Raw genomic sequence first — 24,745 nt, 5'->3', positions numbered from 1 at the left:
ATTCAAATTCAGAAACAGCCTTGTGAACTTTTCTGAGCTAGAAGTCACACTGGTCTAAACCAGCCTGCACTTCCTGACACATTTTAATTTCTAGGTTAATAAAGCCCCTTGTCTACTCAGAGTTATGAGTTTCATTATTTTATTTATATTTCTTTATTTTTAAACTGAATTTACATGAGAAATGAGAATCGTGGGGGAAAATAAAACTGAAGGAATGGTAGGAGAAGAAAGATCTATGAGAGGAGCTAAGAAATCATGGGTGGTGGTTAGGAAAAGATGTTTCGGGGACTTCTATTTATATAAATGTATTATTTATATTTATATGGTTGAAGGAAAACTGCAGTGGGTTAAAAGCAAAATGAAATAACAAAACCCTACCATATGGAAACTAAAATAAATAAAGAAAAGGTACATGAATAAATAAATATATAAACGCATACTTAGTAATCCTTGTGTAAAGGAGAAAAAAAAATAAAGCAAATCAGAAAATACTTATAGGTGAATGACAATGAAAGGACAATTTCAAAATTTCTGAATTGCAGCTAAGCAGCACTTTTACATGACAAATGGCTATAGTCATATTAGAAAACAGGAAAGACTGAAAACATAAGAGTCAAGAATTCAAATCAAGAAATGAGGAACAGAACATCTTCCTCACAAAAAAAAAGGAAGACAATTTTTAAAAGAAAGAATCAAGAAAGTTTATTTGTACTATTTACCATTTTATTGCTACATCCCAGGCACTGAAGCATAGTGAATTCTCAATAAATATTTGTTGAATGAAGGAAGGAAAAGCAGTCCGTTTGTAATACCAATAGGAATGGAAAGCAGGATGCTGGCCCACAGGATGCTAATGGTCCCCCACTCTATGTTCTTATTGGACAAAAGCAGTAAGGAATTGAGAGCTTCTTCAGGAAAACAATGCCAACATTTGCATATCAAAAATTGAGGCTTATTAGAACTAGGAAAAACTATTAGATTGGGCAAACTGAGCAAGAAATCCCACAGAGCCAATGGAAGGGCTGAGCTTGACCTTTTCCTTTAACATCCTACAGCCGGGTGAATGCCAACATAAGGAGGATTCAAAGGCCTTACCACACCATCTAATCCAGATCCAGCCTAGCCCTGTGAGTATCAGGAAATCAGTTCCTGGAACTGCAGTGAGTTAAATAGCAAAATGAAGCAACGAAAACCCCACCATATGGAAACTAAAATAAATAAAGAAAAAGTACATAAAGAAATAAATAGATAACATATACTTAGTAATCCTTGTGTAAAGGAGAAAGAAATAAAGCAAATCAGAAAATACTTACAGGTGAACGACATTAAAAAGACAATTTCAAAATTTCTAAATTGCCTCCACCCCCCATCAAAGGACTGATTTCTGAAGAGTCCTCTGATCTATGAATGACTTAGAAATGCACCAGAAATCCCAGAACTGTCCAAATCAGAACAGATGTAGGGAATATCCCTCTTCTAGATGAGTGTAAGTTTCTACAGTAAAGCCAAAACTGACTGTTTTCTGAGGAAAAGTTGAAGTTTCAGTTAGAATTCTGTTCTAAAGCAAGAAAATCGAAAATAATGGCATTCTTTAAACACTAGAAATTGATTTCTTTCTCACTTAAAAGAAGTCTCGAACTTAACAAAATCATCAGGGACCCAGGTTCCTTCCATCTCGCAGCTCTGTCATTTTTGGCATGTGGCTTTCTCTTTGTAGTCCAATATAGCTTCTGGAACTCCAGCCATCATGTCTGTATTTTAGCTAATAGGAAGAAGGAAGTGAGAAGAACACACCATCTCCCTTCCAGAACATTTCCCTAAAGTCATATACAACACTTCTGTTTACATCCCATTAGCCAAACCTTAGTCAAAAACCCATAACCAGATGCAAAAAGCCAGAAAATAAATATTTAGCCCAAGCAGCCATGATGGCAGCTACAAATGAGAAGTTCTGGTGAAAAGGAAGGAAAAAAATAGATATTTGGTCCAAACTAGGAGCTTCTGCCATAGAGAGTGCAAACCATCTTCTGGGACTTTCTGTCCACCATACTAAGTCCTCTACTTGCCCCAGTTAGGAACCTCAAAAGGAGGACTGAGCTTGGTGCCCTGCAGCATACTCTTTGGGTAAAGCTGCTACAACTTATTTTGCATCCAACTATTGTCCTCAGTGCTGGCTATCACGAAGCTAGGCTTGAGTTTATGAGAGCAGGTAGGACAACATGAGGGCATCAATTATTGAAAATCTTTTCTAAAAGCTTAATTTATCTGACATCATTTTATAATCACTGCACCTGGAACAGGAAACTGGGGCACAAGCCTTTAATAAGCATAAAATATTCCTGCCTGCTTATCTTTCCTTCCATCTCTGTATTCGTTTCCTTGATGAGTAAGCAGTCTCAGAGTTTCAGGGATCACCAAATACAGGTGTCAGCAAACTAGTGTCTGCTGGCCAAATGTGGCCCACTGGTTGTGTTTATAAATAAAGTTTTATTAGAACACAGACAAATCCATTCATTTACATATCGTTTATGGCTGCTTTCATACTATAGTGGCAAAACTGAGTAGCTATGAAAGAGATCATTTGGCACACAAAATCTAAAATGATTTCTATGTGGTCCTGTACAGAAAAAGTTCACCAACCCCTGACCTAGAAATCCTGGAGCTGGAACAGTTTAGAGATGCCCCAGTGCATGGGTTCCCATCTTCGACCCTTCAAAAAATACAATATTCCTTTTTTCCCTCAATGTCTTTTGCCTTAAACGTTGTACCTACAAAATTATAATTTATTAATTAAATAATTTAATGCACATAATGACTTTCGATCAGAATAGCTGCTCAACATGGGACCACTTGTGGGGTTACATTAAACTGCTATTATTGCTGTAAAAAGTAAAGAAACAGTTTTTTTTCAGACCATGTGACCCAATTGAGAAAGACGTAATTGATTTCAATTAAGCTTTATTTAAAATTCAGTAAAGCTTTCAGATTCCCCTGACATCCTAAAGGACCCAGAGGGGTTTGGGGACCCCCAGGTTGAGGATAGAATAGGTGAGGAAACCAGCCTAGAGAGGTTCTTGCTCAGTGTCACCAAATAAGATTTAACGGTAAGACCCAGGTTTCGGACTCACCTTTCCATGTATTGCCTTGACAACTGCACAAATGAATGAGAAACCAGGAAATAATGACAATGCCTCCTACAGCCTTGGTAAGTATACATCAGTAAACAACATGGATTCCTGAGAGAGCTGGGGCCCTCATTGAAAGATCAGGGTGGGTCTGAACCTTGGAAACTAATAAATCTCTTGGAAGGGAATTTTTTTAAAAAAGAAAGATAGATAGAAAAATGTAATATTTTAAAATGTTAATGGATATTCAATGTTTCAACACCTAGCTTTCTAAGGCACAACAAATTTAAAGCATCCTTAATCATTACCAGAGAGTAAAACAATTGTGGAAACTTCTGCATTCTCTGAAGGACTTCAGGCAACTCTTTGTTTCTTCTCCATGTCAACATCCTGTTTTCTTTCTAACTTTACCCATTTGGCAAGAAGGGCCTTCCTGTCACTGTGGTCTCCTTCCCCCTATATAATGAAAGTTTGCAGAATAGTTTGTTCAGGTTACCAGGAGTGATTCCAGAACTGTATGCTCCATATTCACTAGCAACTTTGGAAATGTTTTGCCTTGAAACAGGATTACGGCTTGCACAAGTTGGAATGGGAAAAGGCCAGACAAATTCCTTGGCAAAGAAGTCTGAGAACCAAGCTCCTTTAAAATGTATTATAGAGTTGCTGTTTTTATTTTGTGGTTCATTTGTTTCATTCAGAAATAAAGTGTCAGCAAGGTGACAACAAACATTATTGAAGTATCTTTTCTCCATCCATGTGTTGAAGGAAGCCTTGTTTTAATTTACTAAAGATGCAAATAGGAAATAAAAACCAAGAAAGAAAGAGATATCCCCCATAAATGATCTGAAATTTGTAACCCTAAGAAACTCTTGTGATCACCTAGCTCAACCTTTTAGAGAAGACAACCAGCTAGTGTAGTCAGGGACTTGGCCAAGTCATGGAAGGAAGAGCTCGAAAGATGAGGCGAAGAGACCTGGTTTTCAGCAGCTCTAGGTCCACAGATACATGAGTGCTGTTTTCCTCTTCCATAAAATAACAAAGAGAAGTACACCTCGGAGAACATTTCTACCTACACAGCTCCATGACTCAGTGCCTTTGGGGGGACTCCAGGCTGTTCTTGGACCCTAAGTCTCCTGATTCCCAGTGCAGTGATATTTCTGCTAAATCGTACGGTTATCATCTTCGATTTAATGAAAGTAATCAAACTTAATTGACATATGTCTCCATAATCCATCTACATGTTTTCTTTGATAATACCATGGTATAATTATTTAATATTTACAATTTTCAATAAATTGTATGCCTAATGCCTCAATTCGTTTCATTCATCTATTAAACTTTAGACCAATTGTTTTCAAGTACCTACCAGTGCCTAGCACTATAAAAAATGCTAGGAAAAAATCTCTCAAAAATGACAAGATCTCTGCCCTTAAGGAATTTGTAATCTGTGAATGAATGCGTAGATATTATTGTCTCCGTCTGACAGATGAAGTAACAGAAGCACAGGGAAGTTAAGTGATTTGCCACGGCCACACAAGGAGAATGAGGCAAATTTTAAGCCAGAACGCAGAGCTCCTGGCTACCACTTACATGTTCTCATCACCCTATGCGATTAGGCTTACCTAATACTGTACATTTCTTTCAGAGCTTCCCTCCACCCCACTATCATATTTAGTGCAAAATAAAAGTAATATTTAACTCTAACACAAAATTTTCACATAAGCTGAAATTACAGTTAAGTCCCCTACATACGAACAAGTTCCATTCCGAGAGCACATTCATAACTCCAATTTGTTCGTAAGTCCACCAAAGTTAGCCTAGGTACCCAACTAACACAATCAGCTATATAGCACTGCACTGTAGTAGGTTTATAATACTTTTCACACAAATAATACATAAAAAAACAAACACAAAAAATAAAGGAAACATTTTTAATCTTACAGTACAGTACCTTGAAAAGTACAATAGTACAGTACAACAGCTGGCATACAGGGGCTGGCATCGAGTGAACAGGCAAGAAGAGTTACCAACTGGAGGAGGGAGAGGAGGTGGGAGATGATAAAGCTGAAGGATCGTCAGCAATAGGAGACAGAGGGCAAGCTGCAATTTCACTCACGCCTGACATTGATGGCACAGGTTCTGGTTCCTTGCTGGATTCAATTCTATCTACCCTCTTGAAAAAAAGTGATCCAGTGATGTCTGGGTAGTAGCTCTTTTTTTCTCATCATAGATGACACGGTAGCACTGGATTGCATTGTGAACAGTTGCTGCAACCTTCGTGTACCATTCTATGTTTGGGTCCTGTGCCTCAAAAACTAACACTGCCTCCTCAAATAAAGAAAATGCCCTTGCCATTTCCTGCGTCCTGAATCTCTTCGGTTCTTCAGTTACTTCTTCTTCCTCTTTTCTTTCTTTGTCCTTTCTCTGGGCCTCCAATTCCATCAGGTCTACCATCTTTTTGCCTCGCTCCACTCTCTCAATCATTTTCACTTTTGTTTCCATCATTAACACTTGGAGCTTCTTAGCATTACCAGCTACATCACTGCTGCTTTTACGCTTGCTTCTGGACATCCTGGGCTTGAAATAAAGATACTGTACTACTGTACTCTATACCGTACTGTACAGTAAAGAACACAAAAGCACAACCACCTGTAGAGGATGCACGCACGTGACAATGTACACCAGATACGTGAACTAACTTACCTGACTGGACATGCGAACGCACGTTTGCATCTTTGAAAGTTCGCAACTTGAAGGTTCATATGTAGGGGACGTACTGTAACACTGCTTCAAGCAGTACAATTCTGAGCTCAGGCTAGAACAGAACTGAAACAAAAAATAGTGATGTGAAAAAAAATCACATGATCATAACTAAATTCTTTAAGTATGCGCTCTTAGGATTAAAAAAGAAGGACACGGTGGGTGGGAATAAGGGAGAATTGGATGAAGATAGTCAAAAGGTACCAACTTCCAGTTATAAGATAAATAAGGGCCAAGAATGTAATGTACAACATGAGAAATATAATTAACAAGGCTGTAAGTTATATATGAAAGTTGTTAAAAGAGTAAATCCTAAGAGTTCTCATCACAAGGAAAGATATTTTTCTTTTATTTTGTATCTATTTGAGATTATGGATGTTCACAAAACTTATTGTGGTAATCATTTCATGATATATCTGAGTAAAAGTATTACGCTGTACACTTTAAACTTATATAGTGCTTAAACTTATACAGTATGTCGATTATATCTCAATAAAACTGGAAGGAAAAAAAAGAGAAGAACACTTTTTGGTCCAGTCCCACCATCTCATACCTATTTGCCCTAAATCATTCCCAGGAAAAATGACTTAAACTCTTATTGATTCTAGTGATCAATTTGGAAATTCTGCTCATTTAAAACTTTTCATTTATCTCTTCTATTTTTGATAGTTTTCTAAATCATTTTGTGAACGCAGTGCTCCAGGAGTGTTAATTGTCTGAATTTCAAGAGCTTTTACAAAACCCTTTTATCTGTGAAGTGGTGTTATCTAAAGCAAACTCTTTAAATGAAAGATCATTTAATTTATAGAGGAGAAGAAGAAATATAATTTTATACCTAAAGATTATCCCAACATTTTAAAATATTGAAATAATTATCTGACCATTTTATCTACATATTGTCAAATTTCTAGATATTGAAAACCTCCACAGTTGTTTGAGTTATCCTGTTTATTTTTTTCCACATAATTTTCACATGAAATTATAGGACTGCCTACTCTTAAATAGTCAGTCCTGATCAGTGAATAGTTGCTACAACAATAAATTATGCTATAACAGCAATGTGGGTTCTTTACGGACTTAAACACAAACAATTCAAAAACAAAACTTGCAAAATACACTTATCATTAAATGGCATCCAATAATTTATTCCAATTTGTTATAACTGCTTATGAAATTTTAAAAAAACACAAAAACCACCCCTGAATTATTTTGTGAGAGGTGTATTCTATAATAATCTTAGATTCAAAAAACCACACCTACACAGTAATAATTGGGTGAAAAAATCCAGTTATATTGATTTATTTCCTGCATCTTAGCCTGTTTTACAAACTCTTAACAGCAGCAAATAGGTTTTCATTACTTTTCTTTCATGACAGTATGTCTTAAAATTCTATTCAAAATGCAAACGCTCCTGGTATTTGAGAATTGAGATAACGTTAATTCGAAGACAGAAGTTTTCCATTTGTTCAGAGTTGCCCTTTAGCCATTACCCTACCATCATTTTATGTGTGATTTTTTTAAAAAAATACAAGAAAGAGAAACACCAAAAAAAAAAAAAAAATCAGTGTTTTCGTGAGATATTTTTGCCTATCATTTGTCAATGTTTCATTGAAAACACTGCTTTCTATAGACTTTATTTCAATGAAAACCACCTTTATTGGATGCTTTTAGGTTTTCGTGCTTTGAAGTTTGTGCAAGTAGACAAAGTTCCATTTATTTCTGTAGCTGGTGAAATGAAAAGTAAGATATTGTCCCTACCTACCCCTACGGCCTTGAGGCATCATTCATATCAAAATTCAGTTCCATCACTTAAAGTGACAGTAAACTCCCTCTCACCTTTCCTGTTTTCCTCCCCCTTCTTACATTTTTGTCCTCTTTCAAAGGAAGCCATATATACTTCAATTCAGCTAATCCAAAATGCTGTATTATCAAACTGTTCCACTTAGAATAAAACTTTCACAAACTAATGTTTTTCCAGGAGCTTTGAGCTTTCAAGGTAACCACTGTGGCATGTACTCAGTAGAAAGATAAGTAGCCATAAGATATTCTTTTCAAACCATCCAATAGCTTTAATTTTGATTCTCATAGAATATCTAGGAGTAAGTTGCATACACAAAAAGAGATTCTACAAACTAGAATGAACAAACTCTATATGTATACACATTTCCCCGATTTTAAGATAAACTTCCATTCTCCTCAAAATTAAAAAGACACAATTTTTAAATTAAGCTTGTGGTATAAATTCTGCACAAATTATTTTAGAAATAGTCTCAGTGGTTCTCAACCCTCTCTCTTCATATTCACCTAGAAGCTTCTAAAACCAGCAGAAGCCCTGGTTTCATCCAAAGATTTAATCTCATTGGTTTGGGAGGTGGTCTGGGTGTCAATATTTTTTAAAAGTTCAAGGCATGGGTATAATATGCAGCCAGGATTAAGAACCAATGAGCTAGGGTAAAAATAACTTTATCACATAGCATTTAAATCACCTCTAGAAACTCACCCAAGCTCAAATGTATGTTGTCTGTGTCACGCTTGGCCAAATATTTTCTATTGAAAAATTTATGTCACTACAAAATATTAAAGCATCCTTAAATGTTCAACATTGCTTGTAAAATTATTTCATGGAATCATTATTTCATAACAATAATTCTTCCATTATTTCAGTGGAAGATAATGCATTCCTTCTGAAACCAGATATATGGTCCTTAGAAATAAGTGGGAACTAAGTATATACAAACATGCAAAGAAATATTGTGAGGTAATTAAAATAAAGATATAGGTCTATATTTATTGATATCCATTCAATAATACTAAGTGAAATAGAGATACAGATTAAAGAATATTAAATTAAAATGCTAATAATATTTTTATGTGAATGATATTTTTGGTTATATATATTCCATAGTATTTGATCTTTAAAATTAGTATGCATGCTTTTAATAAAACAACAAAGAAAACTCACAATTTGGAAGGAAACAAAAAGGAATAAGAACAAGAAAAAGAGAAAAAAAAGAGACAAACTGGGCACAAAGTTGCTTGTATTACTTTGAGACATCAAAATTATAGCAGGTCTTGAAAGATGAGTTTGTAAAAGCCTTGAGAAAAAATTGATTCCAGTTTCCTAAATGTATTTGAAACAAACTGTACAATTTCCTGGTCAATGATACTGCTGATAAAATCTTCTGAGAGTATTGGAACTCTTAAAAGGAATGTATATTATTTTAAGAGTTTATTATTATTATAACAAATTATATTATATTATTATATTAATTATATTATTATTATAAATTATTATAATAAATACATTATTATTTTAATGTATATCATCTACAATTTTATAGTTTCATTATTTACAATGGGAGATTCATAAGTGATGGATTAGTTTACACAATCTATTCTCCAGATGAAAAGCAATTAAAAAGTATTTTTTGTTTAAGGATGTGAGAATTTACCACACTTGGGAAAAACCTAGATCATTCCTCTATGAGATTTTCTCATTCATATAAGTATTTACTCAATAACAGCTAACTAACAATCTAGAAATAAATTATAATGTATGTTTCTATCATTCCCCTATTTTATCCTTCAGATGAAAGGATGCAACTTTGCAATCTTTTTGTCTTCCAAAGTTATAAACATATGGTTCTTTAATCAAAAAAACCTTTAAATCATATTTTAATAGCTATAAGGCTCCACACCAGATATAAATGAGATACAAAGCTGCTATGAGCAAGTCTCTAGGAGCTTGGAATGCACTATAGAAAAGACAAAACGCACACACACACATAAAGTCTAACGTGGAGCTATAACTTCATGCATGGCACTGACAAGCAGGACTTTTGAACTAGACCTATCTTGCCAATTTCAATAGTCAGAGGTTGTATAGTGGAAAAAAGTTCTAGTAGCAGAGCTATGAAAAGTAACTTGGGGTCTGATGAATACACTAGCTAGGCTGATGTGAATAATTCATGTTAGGGGGCTAGGAGAGTAAAGTTGGAAAAGGTTAAAAAAAAAAAAAAAGGCAGTGGGGAGCCTTGGTTACCCAATCAAGGAGTCTGAATTTTGTTCATTGAAATATATGGAGACATTTGAACAGGTTGGGGCATGGGACTCTGGTGACCTGGCCGTTCTGTATGTTTTCTGACTTTATCTCCTACCAGTCGTCACCAGATTTGCTCTGTTCCAGCCACACTGACCTTCTTGCTCTTTGTGAAGTACATCAAGGTTTTCCTGCCTCAGGGCCTTTGCACTTGTTGGTTGGTACATCATTACTGCCGTGCTTTCCCCTCAGATCTTTGCTTACCTGGGTCCCTCACCTCACTGTTGTACCTGCTAACTATGCCCCTCAAGTAGGGATAAATCAAAAATAGCACCTTCCACACCACCATTCTATACTTTTATACTTTGCTTTAGCTTTCTTCATAGCATTACCTAACATACTTCCTTCTCACACAGAGATGCATACATTTTGTTGTTTATTTATCATCTGTCTCCCTTACCAGAAGATGAAAAATAAACTTCATGCAGCATGAGCAGCACAACTCTGTCATGTTTACTTCAGAGCCCGGAACATGGGTGAAACAAACAGAATGTTCAACATGTATTTATTAAAGAATTAATAACATCTTAACTAATTAAGTAACTAACAAATAATCAAAGAAGAACTTTAGGAAGATTGGCATAAAATATGGGAATCTTTGACAATAAACTAGACAAGAGGTAATAGACTGACCAAGAATAAGCACCATGGGGATAAAAAGAAGAAAAGAAATGGATGTAAACGCTTGGATTTCCTCCCTCGGCTCAGTATCCTTACCTGTAAAACAAGGATTGTTGAACTAAAATTATGACTATAATTATTCAGCATAGTAAAAATAATGCCTCCCTCAGGGCTAAAGTTCAGGCAGGCTTACTGCTGATTATAAAAGAATCAGGTTCCCTATGTGTGGGTCTCTTCTCCTGCAACACACCCCACTGCCTATGCAGGCATCACTTGGTCCTCCACATTTTGCCCTGTAGAAAGCAGGGCTTGGGGAACCAAAGCAAAAGTCATACTCTGATTACTGCTATTACTGTCAGTAGTAAGTTGTCATTTGTCTCTGACCCAGGCTTCTCATGCCGTCTGTCAGCATTCGTGAAACCCGTTAGTTTGCAAGTAGGGTAAAACCTCAGAGCCTTCAACGTTCTTGATAGATACAATATACTAACATCAGTTATTTCAATATACTAGCAACAAATAATTAGAAAATGAATTAATAAACAATACTTTTAAAATAACATGAAAAGCATAATATAGTGATAAATTTAACAAAATGTATGTAAGATTTTTACACTGAAATCTAGAAAAACGTTGCTGAGAGAAATTAAAGACCTAAATATGCTTGTAGATGTGAAAATGTTCTTTTTCTCTACTCTCTTACTTGAATCTGTGGAACAGAAGACAGAAACAGCCTATCCCTTCCATGGAAGGCACCACACTTCCATCCCAGGGACGGTTCCCTGGTGAGACTGTCTATTAGCTGCTGTTAACAGAGATCCCAAGAGCATCTCTGGTCACAATAGCTCCTTCATCTTTCCAATGAATTCCCTTTATGTTTTTATCAGCTGTAGTCGATTTCTAAAGAACACTCTCTGGTATTAAAAAAAAACAACAACAACCTTCAAGAATTGGGATTCGTTGGTATGCTGCTTTTTGTTGATGTTTTTAAAGGAAAATTGTCATTGAAGAACAAGAACCACCAAACCTAGACTCAAGAGAGGGAAGATGGCCACAAACCGAAGTGATTGACCAAAGTCACCAGTTGGTGCTAAACGCCCTTTCATCAACTATATAATGATGGTGGTCCCTGCCCCACCCATCTCACAGCATCAGTGCTCAGCCTGAAGCTCAGATATGCAAAAGCTTTGCAGAGAAACTCACAAGTGGTGTGATTAGAACAGCTGAAAACACTAGAGATAGAAATGGAAGACCCCAGGCTTGTCACAGAGATTCATTTTAAAAGTCTTCTGAAAAGGCAAGAATGGAAAGAACTGATATTCGGAAGCAGGAACTTCTGGAATTCTCTCCCCACCCTGCCATTCAGTCATTCATGGGTAAGGATGGTGTGATCTTGTCAGGATCCTATGGGACAGTGCCTCCAACGCCTGGAATGTTCTCCATCAGTTAGGGATCGTTTTTTCCCTTCCTTTCTGGCCTGCCTCTGACATTATTCTTCACATTCAACCTGCTTTAGAATTTTTGAAGGACAAAAAAATCATCTAGCTCCCAAAGGTGATTATGAAAAATATCAACAAGAAATAGAACAGGCCCGGAATTTAAGAGAATATAGAATTTAGAGGACATCAAATACAAAAATACACCCATCTAAATAGGGCCCCAGGGAGTTCCCTTCATTCCTGTAGGCTTTCTGACCCCAACCCCATAGAAATGTTTTGCACACACAATGGCCAGCAGAGACTAAAACAATGCAAAGCTTCCAAAAATTACACATGCTCAGCTGAAGGAGGTTGATGACTGCGTCACATGAGCCCATTGCTGGAGGAGCCCGTTGTTTCCTCAGTCACAACACCAGCTCAGTGCCCCAGCCTTCTGGACCAGAGGCTGATAGCAGGGCCCCCTGAGCGTTGTGACTGGCTGGAGTGACTGACCGGAGGGCAGAGCGCTCACTCCCTCTGCGCATTCTCCTGCTGCTTCGCTATCAAATCCTGCTTCTGCTTCACTAGCACCTGATAGAACTGATGCGGGAAATGTGTTTTAGCCCGATGAGCTTATCCACCATGACTAGGTGGAAAATTCCAGGCTTCTTATACTTGTAGGTCTCACCACGGGACAATATCAGCTTGTTGTTCAGGAAGCAGCATTGGAGGAGCAGGTCTTCCTCAAATGCACACAGGTCCAGGAAGTTTTCCAAGTTGACCCAGATATAGGGGCCAGAGCCACAATTGAGAAAGGGGATCTTCAATGCCTTCAACTTGTTAATGATGTACCTGTGAGGGTTAGCAGGTGGATACACCTTGTCAATCTGTTCTCTGTCCTGGAGCAGCCAACACAGTTTGTGCTGGGTGATGCCAGAAACGCTGCAGAGGCAGCCAGAGGCGCTCACGGCAGAGCCCACCTCCTTGTTGTGGGTCTACGGAGTGCCAAAGCAGAAGCCAGAAATGATAAAATCCTTACTGGTGCTTCAGATCACATGGGCCCTGTTGAAACCAGGCGAACTTTCCATGCCCAGAACACTGTGAAATATAATGTATCCATCCAACACAGATAGCATGTAAATCCCATCTATAATGACACGTAGGTTGCACCTCTTGGCAAGTTCCAGGTATTCCTTCAGTGGGCCCCAGGAGTAGAGGTCACCCAGAGGATTCTGAGGGTTAATTAACACAAGGTCTCTGACCTCACTGCCCTTAAGCATAGCCTCGAGTGGGGCTTGCTCCACCTTCTACACATGAGCTGGAAAGGATGGATGTTCACATCAGTGATCTCACTGTCCGGGTGGGCAAGCTCAACTTTCACATACCGGTGGGAGCTGAAGAGGAAGCCACCACAGAAGGTGGTGAGGGGTCAGAAAGGCCTCGCCTGAATTGCACAGAACCATGGCCAGCGCGGAGAAGACAGGGTGGCAGCCATTTAGAACAAGCAAGTTTTCTGGATCCAGGTGGGCAGGTGTCTTGCAGCAGTAGGTCAGGAACGAGCCCACTTCTTCCCACAGGGATGGTTGCCCTCTCTAATCAGGATATTGCAGCAGGATATCCTCAATGCAGTTCATGGTACTCTGATTCAAGATTTCAGTAATCAGATCAATGCACAGCTTATTCTCACTGGTACCAAGATTAATGAAACCCTAAGTGTTCTGGTCCTCATGGTATTTGTCTCCATGGCAGTTCTTGTAGCCCTAGAAGCTGGAATGGTACAAGGCAGAGATGTCAATCCCACAGTTGGATAGGTCATGGCTGGCAAATGCAGCTTCAAAATCACTCCGTTGATGAACTAGCTGGCCAGACTGCCTGGATGATGGGCCCACTGCCCACCTCTGACTTCACCCCTAGAGTCCTGGGAAGGGCAAGACAGTTGGAATCCCAGGCCACCCATGGCCCCAGACTACAGGAGGTAGACCAGTTGGCATATTAAGTGGCCCAGGAGGGCTTCCTGCTCCTGGCTGGCCTGATTGTGCCTCTGCTCTTCCAGCACCAGGTCCTGCTGCATGTGCTTGGTCATCAGCTGCATGATATGTTCTTCAGTGATCTACAGCAAATGCACCATCATCTCCATCAATTGGCTAAGAATGTTCTGGTTTCTGAGGCCCTGGCTCCTCATCAAGCCACAAGGCACGTGGAGAGTGTCTGATCAGTGATTCATACTCTGGGTATTTGCACTGGCCTCCACAGGCTGGCTAAAACTTTTGCCTCTGTTTCCACTCATCGTTCCCTGGTCTAAGATCCTTATGCCTGATGAAGTCATCCTGGAACGTCAGGGCTCAGAGACCTCTCCAACACTCTCCTCTCACTAAGCTTGCTTATCCACCTTTTTTATTATAATCATCCAAGTTAGTTTGAAGTTATAGGTATTTCACTGTAGTTTTGCCTGACATTTCCCTACTGACTAATGATGTTGGGCATCTTTTCACGTGGCCATTTGTATATTTTCTTCGGATAAAGGTATATTCAATATTCTTTTCCTACTTTTTAATTGAGCTATTTGTCCTTATAGTATTGGGTTGTCAGGGTTCTTTATATATTCTGGATACAAATCTCTTATCAGACATACGATTTGCAAATATCTTCTCCCATTTTGTGGGTTGCCTTTTTATTTTCTTGATTGTATCATTTACAGCACAAAAAGTTTTAATTTGGATGAAGTCCAATTTAGCTGTTTTCTTCTGCTATTTCTTTGCTTTTGGTATGATATCAAAGAAACCATTGCCTAAATTAAGGTCACTAAGCTTTACTCCCATGTTTTCTTCCAAGAGTTTTCTAGATGTAGTTCTTACATTTAAGTCTATGATCCATTTTGAGTTCATTTTTGTGTATGGTGCGAGGTAGATGTCCAATTTCACTCTTCTACATGTGGATATTCCACTGTCCCAGTACCATTTGTTAAAAGGATTATTCTTTCTTCCATTGAATTATCTTAGCACATTTGTTGGAAATAAATTTGTCCTGAATGTAAGAGTTTACTTCTGGACTCTTAATCCTATTCCATTGATCTATATGTCTATCCTTATGCCACTACCACACTGTCTTGATTACTGTAGCTTTGTAATAAGTTTTCAAACCAGGAAGTATGAGTCCTTTAACTTTGTTCTTCTTTTTCAAGATTGTTTTTGCCATTTTCTGTCCATATCCATTACTTTAAGCTGTTGAGAACATATTCTTCCAGCTTGCCTGGTTCCAGACTGAAATGTCTGTTTTAGTCCTTCCTCAAATGCCAGACCATTCATTCCCTTTGCTTGCAAACATGTTGCACGCCTCCCCAGATTATCACTCATGGTAATCAACACAAAGAACAGCTGGAAATCAAGGACAGGATGGAAAACAGGGGCTTTAAAAGAAAATGAGAGATTTAGGCCACCAGAAAGTCTTTGAATAGGATGTTGTGGGAACAAAGTGACTGTCATGGTGAAAAATTAGATCATAAATCTTAGAATAAATCCTAAAACAGATCTCTTGTGTTCTCCTCTTCCTCATGTGGACTGGGTAGATTGTGTTGACTAAGTTAGTTCATTCTCTCAGACTTCCAAAATGAAATAAAGCTGTGCTGTTTCTCAAGTTCTTATTGCAGACCCTGCCTTTTGGCCTTTTGTAGTTAGTGTCTGTGAGACTTTTTATACCTGTTAGAGATTAAGCACGCCATGCTTTAATTATGCTCAAATGGATTTGGAGGTGCACCTATATTGAGAGGGTTACCATAAACATATCTATACATGAGGGCTTCTGAGATCACATGACCATGCGTGAACACTTTACGTAGTCACATCAGACCTTGTCAGTTGGCCAGAGAAAGTTATTTTTTTATTATATTATTTATTCATTTATTTTTTTTATTGGCGTATAATTGCTTTACAATGTTGTGTTAGTTTCTGCTGGACAACAAAGTGAATCAGCTATATGTGTAGATATATATATTCCCTCCCTCTTGCGCCTCCCTCCCACCAGCTCCATGCCACCCCTCTAGGTCATCACAGGGCACTGAGCTGAGCTCCCTGTGCTATGCAGCAGCTTCCCACTAGCTATCGATTTTACACATGGTAGTGGATATATGTCAACGCCACTCTCCCAATTCGTCCCACCCTCCCTTTTCCCCACTGGGTCCACATGTTCTTTCTCTATGTCTGGCCAGAGAAAGTTACTGCTCTCATTTTACAGGAGCATAACTGAAGTGCCAAGAGGCAAACTGACTTGCTTAGGAAATTGAGCATGGCAGGGACAGAGCCAGTATGAAAGCACAGTATATCAGCCTCCTGGGGATGCCACTAAGGGTTAAATTGTGTCCTCCAAAAGGATATGTTGAAGTCGTAAGCCCTGGTACCTGTCAATGTGACCTTATTTAGAAATAGGGTGTTAGTAGATGTTGTTAAGTTGAAATCATTAGAGTGAGCCCTAATCAAACATTACTGGTATCTTTATGAGAAGAGGAATGCCATGTGACAACAGAGGCAAAGATTGGAGCTACAAAGCTGCAAGCCAAAGAATGCCAAGAGTTGATGGCAATCCTCAGAAGCTAGGAAAAGCAAAGGCAAGATTCTCCCCTATAAGTTTCAGAGGGAGTCTGGCCCTGCCAACACCTGGATTTCAAATTTCTAGCCTGTAGAACTTTGAGACAACAAATTTCTGTTGTTTGATACCACCCAGTTTCAAGTACTTTGTTATGGCACACCTAGTAAATTAATACAGACGCTATGCATTCCTTGACACAGCACCTAATAACAGAAAATCAGCCTTCTCAGAGCACCAAATGGTGTTTCACAATTTAAGAACCATTCCCTGCTATTTACACACAATTCCACTGCCCTAGGACAAATTCAGTCTTGGACAATGACCCTGGTATAAAATACTCTTCCCCTGATTCAATACTGTCAATAAAGGAAAGCTTCCTATGTCATGATTCAGAGAACCTCCCCGTCGCCACCCTTTTTTGCACAGCTCTGGCTGTTTAAAGGTTTTTCCTCATAAACTAATTTGCCTTCTTCTCACATCTATCCATTAATACTAGCTCTGTTTTATGAGGGCACTCAGGAGGACCCTAATCCCTCTTTCATATGATAAGCCTTTGAACATTTAAAATCAGATACATGTCCCCCCATTTTCTTTTCTACTAAGAATTTCAACTGTTCCTCTTAGACCATGCTCCTGAAGACATTCACCATCCCCGCTGGACATCCCAGTGTCCCTCCTAAGTGTAGCATCCAGAAGTGAATGCCAAGTCCCCAGTGTCAACTCCTTAGAACGGATGAAAGCAGAACCAGCTTTTCTGCTGTATAGACACTTCTTCGGATACAGAAAAATATTACTATTACAGCCCAAACTGCCTTTCAATGAGGTAAATCTTGAGAAATGAAAGAACCCTTTATTCTCATTAGCATCTTGATATATTTGGGGGAGGGGTGAGGTCCATCCAGTTTTCCATGTGAAGAGTTTCCCAAAAGTGTAGGGACATGAGATGGCAATACACCTATATAAGTACCTACTCCACAGAATAAAAGCTCAAAGTATTACAGACAGTTAGAAAGATGGGCAAAATAAACCTATATCAAATTGAATATTGATAAATATGAAATCCGTCACTTAAGATTTTAAAGTTTATACTTGCTATAGACTGAATTGTGTCCCCTGCCAAAAAAAAAATTATATATTGAAGCCCTACCCATACCCCCCCCACCTTTATGATTGTATTTGGAGATAGGGCTTTTAGGAGGTAATTATGGTTAAAATGAGATTAAAAGGGTGAGATCTTAATAGAATGGGACTGGAGTCCTTACAAAAAGAGGAAAAGAGTGTCTCTCTCTCCATCTCTATCTCTATCTCTCTATCTGTCTCTCTTCCCATTAGTATGCATGGAGGAAAGGCCATATGATGATATACCAAGAAGGTGGCCATCTGTAAATCAGGAAGAGAGTTCTCACGAGGAACCAAATCAGCTGGCACCTTGATCTTAGACTTCTCAGCCTCTAGAACTGTGAGAATTAAATTTCTGTTATTTAAAACCACTTAGACTATGGTACTTTGTTATGGCAGCCTGATCTGACTAAGACAATACTAATAAAAGATGAACAGAGAAGATGAATAGCAAATGTGACAAAGACTCAAGAGTTTCTCATCAGAGAGCAACAGTCAGCTCTACCCACCACCAGTGCCTCCCATCAGAAAACTTCCACAAGCCTCTTAGATAGCCTCATCCACCAGAGGACAGACAGCAGAAGCAAGAAGAACTACAATCCTGCAGCCTGTGGAACAAAAAACACATTCACAGAAAGATAGACAAGATGAAAAGGCAGAGGGCAATGTACCAGATGAAGGAACAAGATAAAACCCCAGAAAAACGACTAAATGAAACGGAGAGAGGCAATCTTCCAGAAAAAGAATTCAGAATAATGATAGTGAAGATGACCCAGGACCTCAGAAAAAGAACGGAGGCAAAGATTGAGAAGACGCAAGAAATATTTAACAAAGACCTAGAAGAATTAAAGAACAAACAAACAGAGATGAACAATAAAATAACTGAAATGAAATCTACACTAGAAGGAATCAATAGCAGAATAACTGAGGCAGAAGAACGGATAAGTGACCTGGAAGACAGGTGCAATTGACTGCTGTGGAAGAGAATAAAGAAAAAAGAATGAAAAGAAATGAAGACAGCCTAAGAGACCTCTGGGACAACATTAAATGCAACCACATTCTCATTATAGGGGTCCCAGGAGGAGAAGAGAAAGAGAAAGGACCCGGGAAGAGATTATAGTAGAAAACTTGCCTAACATGGGAAAGGAAATAGCCACCCAAGTCCAGGAAGTGCAGAGAGTCCCATACAGGGTAAACCCAAGGAGAAACACGCCGAGGCACATAGTAATCAAATTGGCAAAAATTAAAGACAAAGAAAAATTATTGAAAGCAGCGAGGGAAAAACAACAAATAATATACAAGGGAACTCCCATAAGGTCAACAGCTGATTTCTCAGCAGAAACTCTACAAGCCAGAAGGGAGTGGCATGATATACTTAAAGTGATGAAAAGGAAGAGCCTACAACCAAGATTACTCTACCCAGCAAGGTTCTCATTCAGATGCGATGGAAAAATCAAAAGCTTTACAGACAAGCAAAAGCTAAGAGAATTCAGCACCACCAGACCAGCTCTACAACAAATGCTAAAGGAACTTCTCTAAGTGGGAAACACAAGAGAAGAAAAGGACCTACAAAAACAAACCCAAAACAATTAAGAAAATGGTAATAGGAAGACATATATCAATAATTACCTTAAATGTGAATGGACTAAATGCTCCAACCAAAAGACACAGGCTCGCTGAATGGATACAAAAACAAGACCCATATATATGCTGTCTCCAAGGGACCCACTTCAGACCTAGGGACACATACAGACTGAAAGTGAGGGGGTGGAAAAAGGTATTCCATGCAAATGGAAATCAAAAGAAAGCTGGAGTAGCAATACTCATATCAGATAAAATGGACTTTAAAATAAAGGATGTTACAAGAGACAAGGAAGGACACTACATAATGATCAAGGGATCAATCCAAGAAGAAGATATAACAATTCTAAATATATATGCACCCAACATAGGAGCACCTCAATACATAAGGCAACTGCTAACAGCTATAAAAGAGGAAATCGACAGTAACACAATAATAGTGGGGGACTTTAACACCTCAGTTGCACCAATGGACGGATCATCCAAACAGAAAATTAATAAGGAAACACAAGCTTTAAATGACACAATAGACCAGAGAGATTTGATTGATATATATAGGACATTCCACGCAAAAACAGCAGATTACACTTTCTTCTCAAGTGCGCACGGAACATTCTCCAGGATAGATCACATCTTGGGTCGCAAATCAAGCCTCAGTAAATTTAAGAAAATTGAAATCATATCAAGCATCTTTTCAGACTGCAATGCTATGAGATTAGTAATCAATTACAGGGAAAGAAACGTAAAAAACACGAACACATGGAGGCTAAACAATACGTTACTAAATAACCAAGAGATCACTGAAGAAATCAAAGAGGAAATCAAAAAATACCTAGAGACAAATGACAATGAAAACACGATGATCCAAAACCTATGGGATGCAGCAAAAGCAGTTCTAAGAGGGAAGTTTATAGCTATAGAAGCCTACCTCAAGAAACAAGAAAAATCCCAAATAAACAATCTAACGTTACACCTAAAGGAACTAGAGAAAGAAGAACAAACAAAACCCAAAGTTAGCAGGAGGAAAGAAATCATAAAAATCAGAGCAGAACTAAATGAAATAGAAACAAAGAAAACAATAGCAAAGATCAATAAAACTAAAAGCTGGTTCTTTGAGAAGATAAACAAAATTGATAAACCATTAGCCAGACTCATCAAGAAAAAGAGGGAGAGGACTCAAATCAATAAAATTAGAAATGAAAAAGGAGAAGTTACAACAGACACTGCAGAAATACAAAGCATCCTAAGAGACTACTACAAGCAACTCTATGCCAATAAAATGCAGAACCTGGAAGAAATGGACAAATTCTTAGAAAGGTATAACCTTCCAAGGCTGAACCAGGAAGAAATAGAAAATATGAACAGACCAATCACAAGTAATGAAATTGAAACTGTGATTAAAAATCTTCCAACAAACAAAGTCCAGGACCAGATGGCTTCACAGGTGAATTCTATCAAACATTTAGAGAAGAGCTAACACCCATCCTTCTCAAACTCTTCCAAAAAATTGCAGAGGAAGGAACACTCCCAAACTCATTCTATGAGGCCACCATCACCCTGATACCAAAACCAGACAAAGATACGACAAAAAAAGAAAATTACAGACCAGTATCGCTCATGAATATAGATGCAAAAATCCTCAACAAAATACTAGCAAACAGAATCCAACAACACATTAAAAGGATCATACACCATGATCAAGTGGGATTTATCCCAGGGATGCAAGGATTCTTTAGTATACGCAAATCAATCAATGTGATACACCACATTAACAAATTGAAGAATAAAAACCATATGATGGTCGCAATAGATGCAGAAAAAGCTTTTGACAAAATTGAACACCCATTTATGATAAAAACTCTCCAGAAAGTGGACATAGAGGGAACCTGCCTCAACATAATAAAGGCTATGTATGACAAACCCACAGGAAACATCATTCTCAATGGTGAAAAACTGAAAGAATTTCCTCTAAGATCAGGGACAAGACAAGGATGTCCACTCTTACCACTATTATTCAACATAGTTTTGGAAGTCCTAACCATGGCGATCAGAGAAGAAAAAGAAATAAAAGGAATACAAATTGGAAAAGATGTAAAACTCTCACTGTTTGCAGATGACATGATACTATACATAGAAAATCCTAAAGATGCCACCAGAAAACTACTAGAGCTAATCAATGAATTTGGTAAAGTTGCAGGATACTAAATTAATGCACAGAAGTCTCTTGCATTCCTATACACTAATGATGAAAAATCTGGAAGAGAAATTAAGGAAACACTCCCATTTACCATTGCAACAAAAATAATAAAATACCTAGGAATAAACCTACCTAGGGAGACAAAAGACCTGTATGCAGAAAACTATAAGACAGTGATGAAAGAAATTAAAAATGATACCAACAGATGGAGAGATATACCATGTTCTTGGATTGGAAGAATCAATATTGTGAAAATGACTCTACTCCCCAAAGCAATCTACAGATTCAATGCAATTCCTATCAAATTACCAATGGCATTTTTTACAGAACTAGAACCAAAAATCTTACAATTTGTATGGACATACAAAAGACCCCTTCAGACTATACTACAAAGCTACAGTCATCAAGACAACATGGTACTGGCACAAAAACAGAAATATAGATCTATGGAACAGGATAGAAAGCCAAGAGATAAACCCATGCATCTATGGTCAGCTAATCTATGACAAAGGAGGCAAGGATATACAGTGGAGAAAAGACAGTCTTTTCCATAAGTGGTGCTGGGAAAACTGGACAGTTACCTGTAAAAGAATGAAATTAGAATACTCCCTAACACCATACACAAAAATAAACTCAAAATGGATTAGAGACCTAAATGTAAGACTGGGCACTATAAAACTCTCAGAGGAAAACATAGGAAGAACACTCTTTGACATGAATCACAGTAAGATATTTTTTGATCCACCTCCTAGAGTAATGGAAATAAAAACAAAAATAAACAAATGGGACCTAATGAAACTTAAAAGCTTTTGCGCAGCAAAGGAAACCATAAACAAGATGAAAAAACAACCCTCAGAATGGGAGAAAATATTTGCAAATGAATCATCGGACAAAGGATTAATCTCCAAAATATATAAACAGCTCATGCAGCTCAATATTAAAAAAACAAACAACCCCATCCAAAAATGGGCAGAAGACCTAAATAGACATTTCTCCAAAGAAGACATACAGATGGCCAAGAAGCGTATGAAAAGCTGCTCAACATCACTAATTATTAGAGAAATGCAAATCAAAACTACAATGAGATATCACTTCACACCAGTTAGAATGAGCATCATCAGAAAATCTACAAACAACAAATGCTGGAGAGGGTGTGGAGAAAAGGGAACCCTCTTGCACTGTTGTTGGGAATGTAAATTGATACAGCCACTATGGAGAACAGTATGGAGGTTCCTTAAAGCACTAAAAATAAAGTGCTTCCCTGGTGGCGCAGTGGTTGGGAATCTGCCTGCCAATGCAGGGGACACGGGTTCGAGCCCTGGTCTGGGAAGATTCCACATGCCGCAGAGCGACTGGGCCCGTGAGCCACAACTACTGGGCCTGGGCGTCTGGAGCCTGTGCCCCGCAACGGGAGAGGCCGCCACGGTGGGAGGCCCGCGCACCGCGATGAAGAGTGGTCCCCACTCGCCGCAACTGGAGAAAGCCCTCACACAGAAACAAAGACCCAACATAGCCAAAAATAAATATAAACAAAACAAAACAAAACAAAACAAAACAAAGCACTAAAAATAGAATTACCATATGATCCAGCAATCCCACTACTAGGCATATACCCAGAGAAAACCGTAATTCACAAAGACACATGCACCCCCAATGTTCATTGCAGCACTCTTTACAATAGCCAGGTCATGGAAGCAACCTAAATGCCCATCGACAGATGAATGGATATAGAAGAAATGGTACATATATACAATGGAATATTACTCAGCCATAAAAAGGAACGAAATTGGGTCATTTGTAGAGACATGGATGAATCTAGAGGCTGTCATACAGAGTGAAGTCAGAAAGAGAAAAATAAATATCGTATATTAACGCATATATGTGGAACCAAGAAAATGGTACAGATGAACCGGTTTGCAGAGCAGAAATTGAGACAGATGTAGAGAACAAACGTATGGACACCAAGGGGGGAAAGCAGAGGGGGGTGGGTGTTGTGGTGTGATGAATTGGGAGATTGGGATTGACATGTATACACTGATGTGTATAAAATGGTTGACTAATAAGAAAATAAATAAATAAATAAACATTAAAAAAAAAAAAGAGTTTCTCATCAGAAACTCTATGTGAATTGCAAATGTGTTAAAGCTGTTCCAAAAGGTAATATAGCCAAAGCTGTCCTAATACAGGTGTAACCCAAATGCCAGCTGGGACCTCGTCTCCATTAGATTTAGATGAGTTTGCACTGAATTGCCAATTTCTAAGCTGCGTACATATAAATGCTTCCCTGGACTTCCGTGCATTCCTAAAGCTTGTGAGCTCATGTCCTCACAATCCCCTCAGCCCCCCAGCTCCTGCGTTCACACTTCAGTCTCTGCTTTGCCTTGAGACGACGATCTCCAGCCTTTTAGTGCCACATCTCAAAGATCACAAGCAGGGCCAGCTTCATGAGCGTGTAACCACTGCAGTTATGCATGGTCCTGCATGCAGAAGGACCTGAGTTTAGTCCCCTGTTGTAACTCTCTTGAAATTCTTAATTATTCTGTCTTTGAACTCGTGTTTCTGAAGTGAAGTCTGACAGGACAATGGTGCATGTACCTTCTAAACAGCTCACCAGAAGCTGGAATTGAGCCCCTGTAGCTACAGTAATGACCAATTTGATAAATTACTCCAATCATTCCTTTCCCTCCTTCCAGGTTACACTCCCTCAGTCCCCATTCCTGTTACCTGGGGTCTCTTCCTAAATGAATTACCTACACACAAGCCCCTGTTTCAAGCTTTGTTTGAAAGGGAAGGGAAACCGAGGCTAGGGCAGTTGTGACATTAGACATTCGGATTTAGTGTCCCTAGAAAATGGACCCTCAGAAACAATTGAGACCACCTATACAAATTTCCTGAGTTCCTGTACACTTACCCTTTCAAATAGTTAATATGAGTCATGTATTTATTGGTACATATATTCAACAACATTGTAGAATGTGGTCTATTTATGTCATGTTAAAATATGCAGATAGACAATATAATTGATGATCTTACAAGCTTATCAAATGGATGTCTAAGTCTGGATAATTGAAAACCATGACCTTGGTGTTTATGACCAATTATCATGGTAAGACTAAGGAAAATGAGAAAGAAAAATTATATTTCTAAGAAAAATCACATTTTAAAATATCTGCGAATAAGACACGAGAAATGGACTAAAGGGAGATAAGCTGTGACTGCAAGAAGCAGGTTTTTTAGAAGGAAAAAA

The 24,745-nt window shown here is 38.4% G+C and overlaps 1 long non-coding RNA gene and 1 pseudogene across 1 annotated transcript in view; both read right to left on the bottom strand.

The window, feature by feature from the left end:
* LOC137756191 (uncharacterized) overlaps nucleotides 1-24,745 on the bottom strand; it is a 97,396-nt gene that overhangs the window by 27,720 nt on the left and 44,931 nt on the right. Inside the window, exon 2 of the long non-coding RNA XR_011072205.1 lies at nucleotides 5,829-5,951. This is a non-coding gene — a long non-coding RNA (uncharacterized lncRNA). The remainder of the gene's footprint in view (nucleotides 1-5,828; nucleotides 5,952-24,745) is intronic.
* LOC137756185 (probable inactive 1-aminocyclopropane-1-carboxylate synthase-like protein 2) lies at nucleotides 12,549-14,244 on the bottom strand (annotated as a pseudogene).

Source organism: Eschrichtius robustus, chromosome 2 (assembly GCF_028021215.1).
Source record: "Eschrichtius robustus isolate mEscRob2 chromosome 2, mEscRob2.pri, whole genome shotgun sequence".
Lineage (NCBI taxonomy): Eukaryota > Metazoa > Chordata > Mammalia > Artiodactyla > Eschrichtiidae > Eschrichtius > Eschrichtius robustus.
The sequence above is the reverse complement of the archived record's forward strand: the minus strand, read 5'-3'. Positions and strand labels throughout refer to the sequence as shown.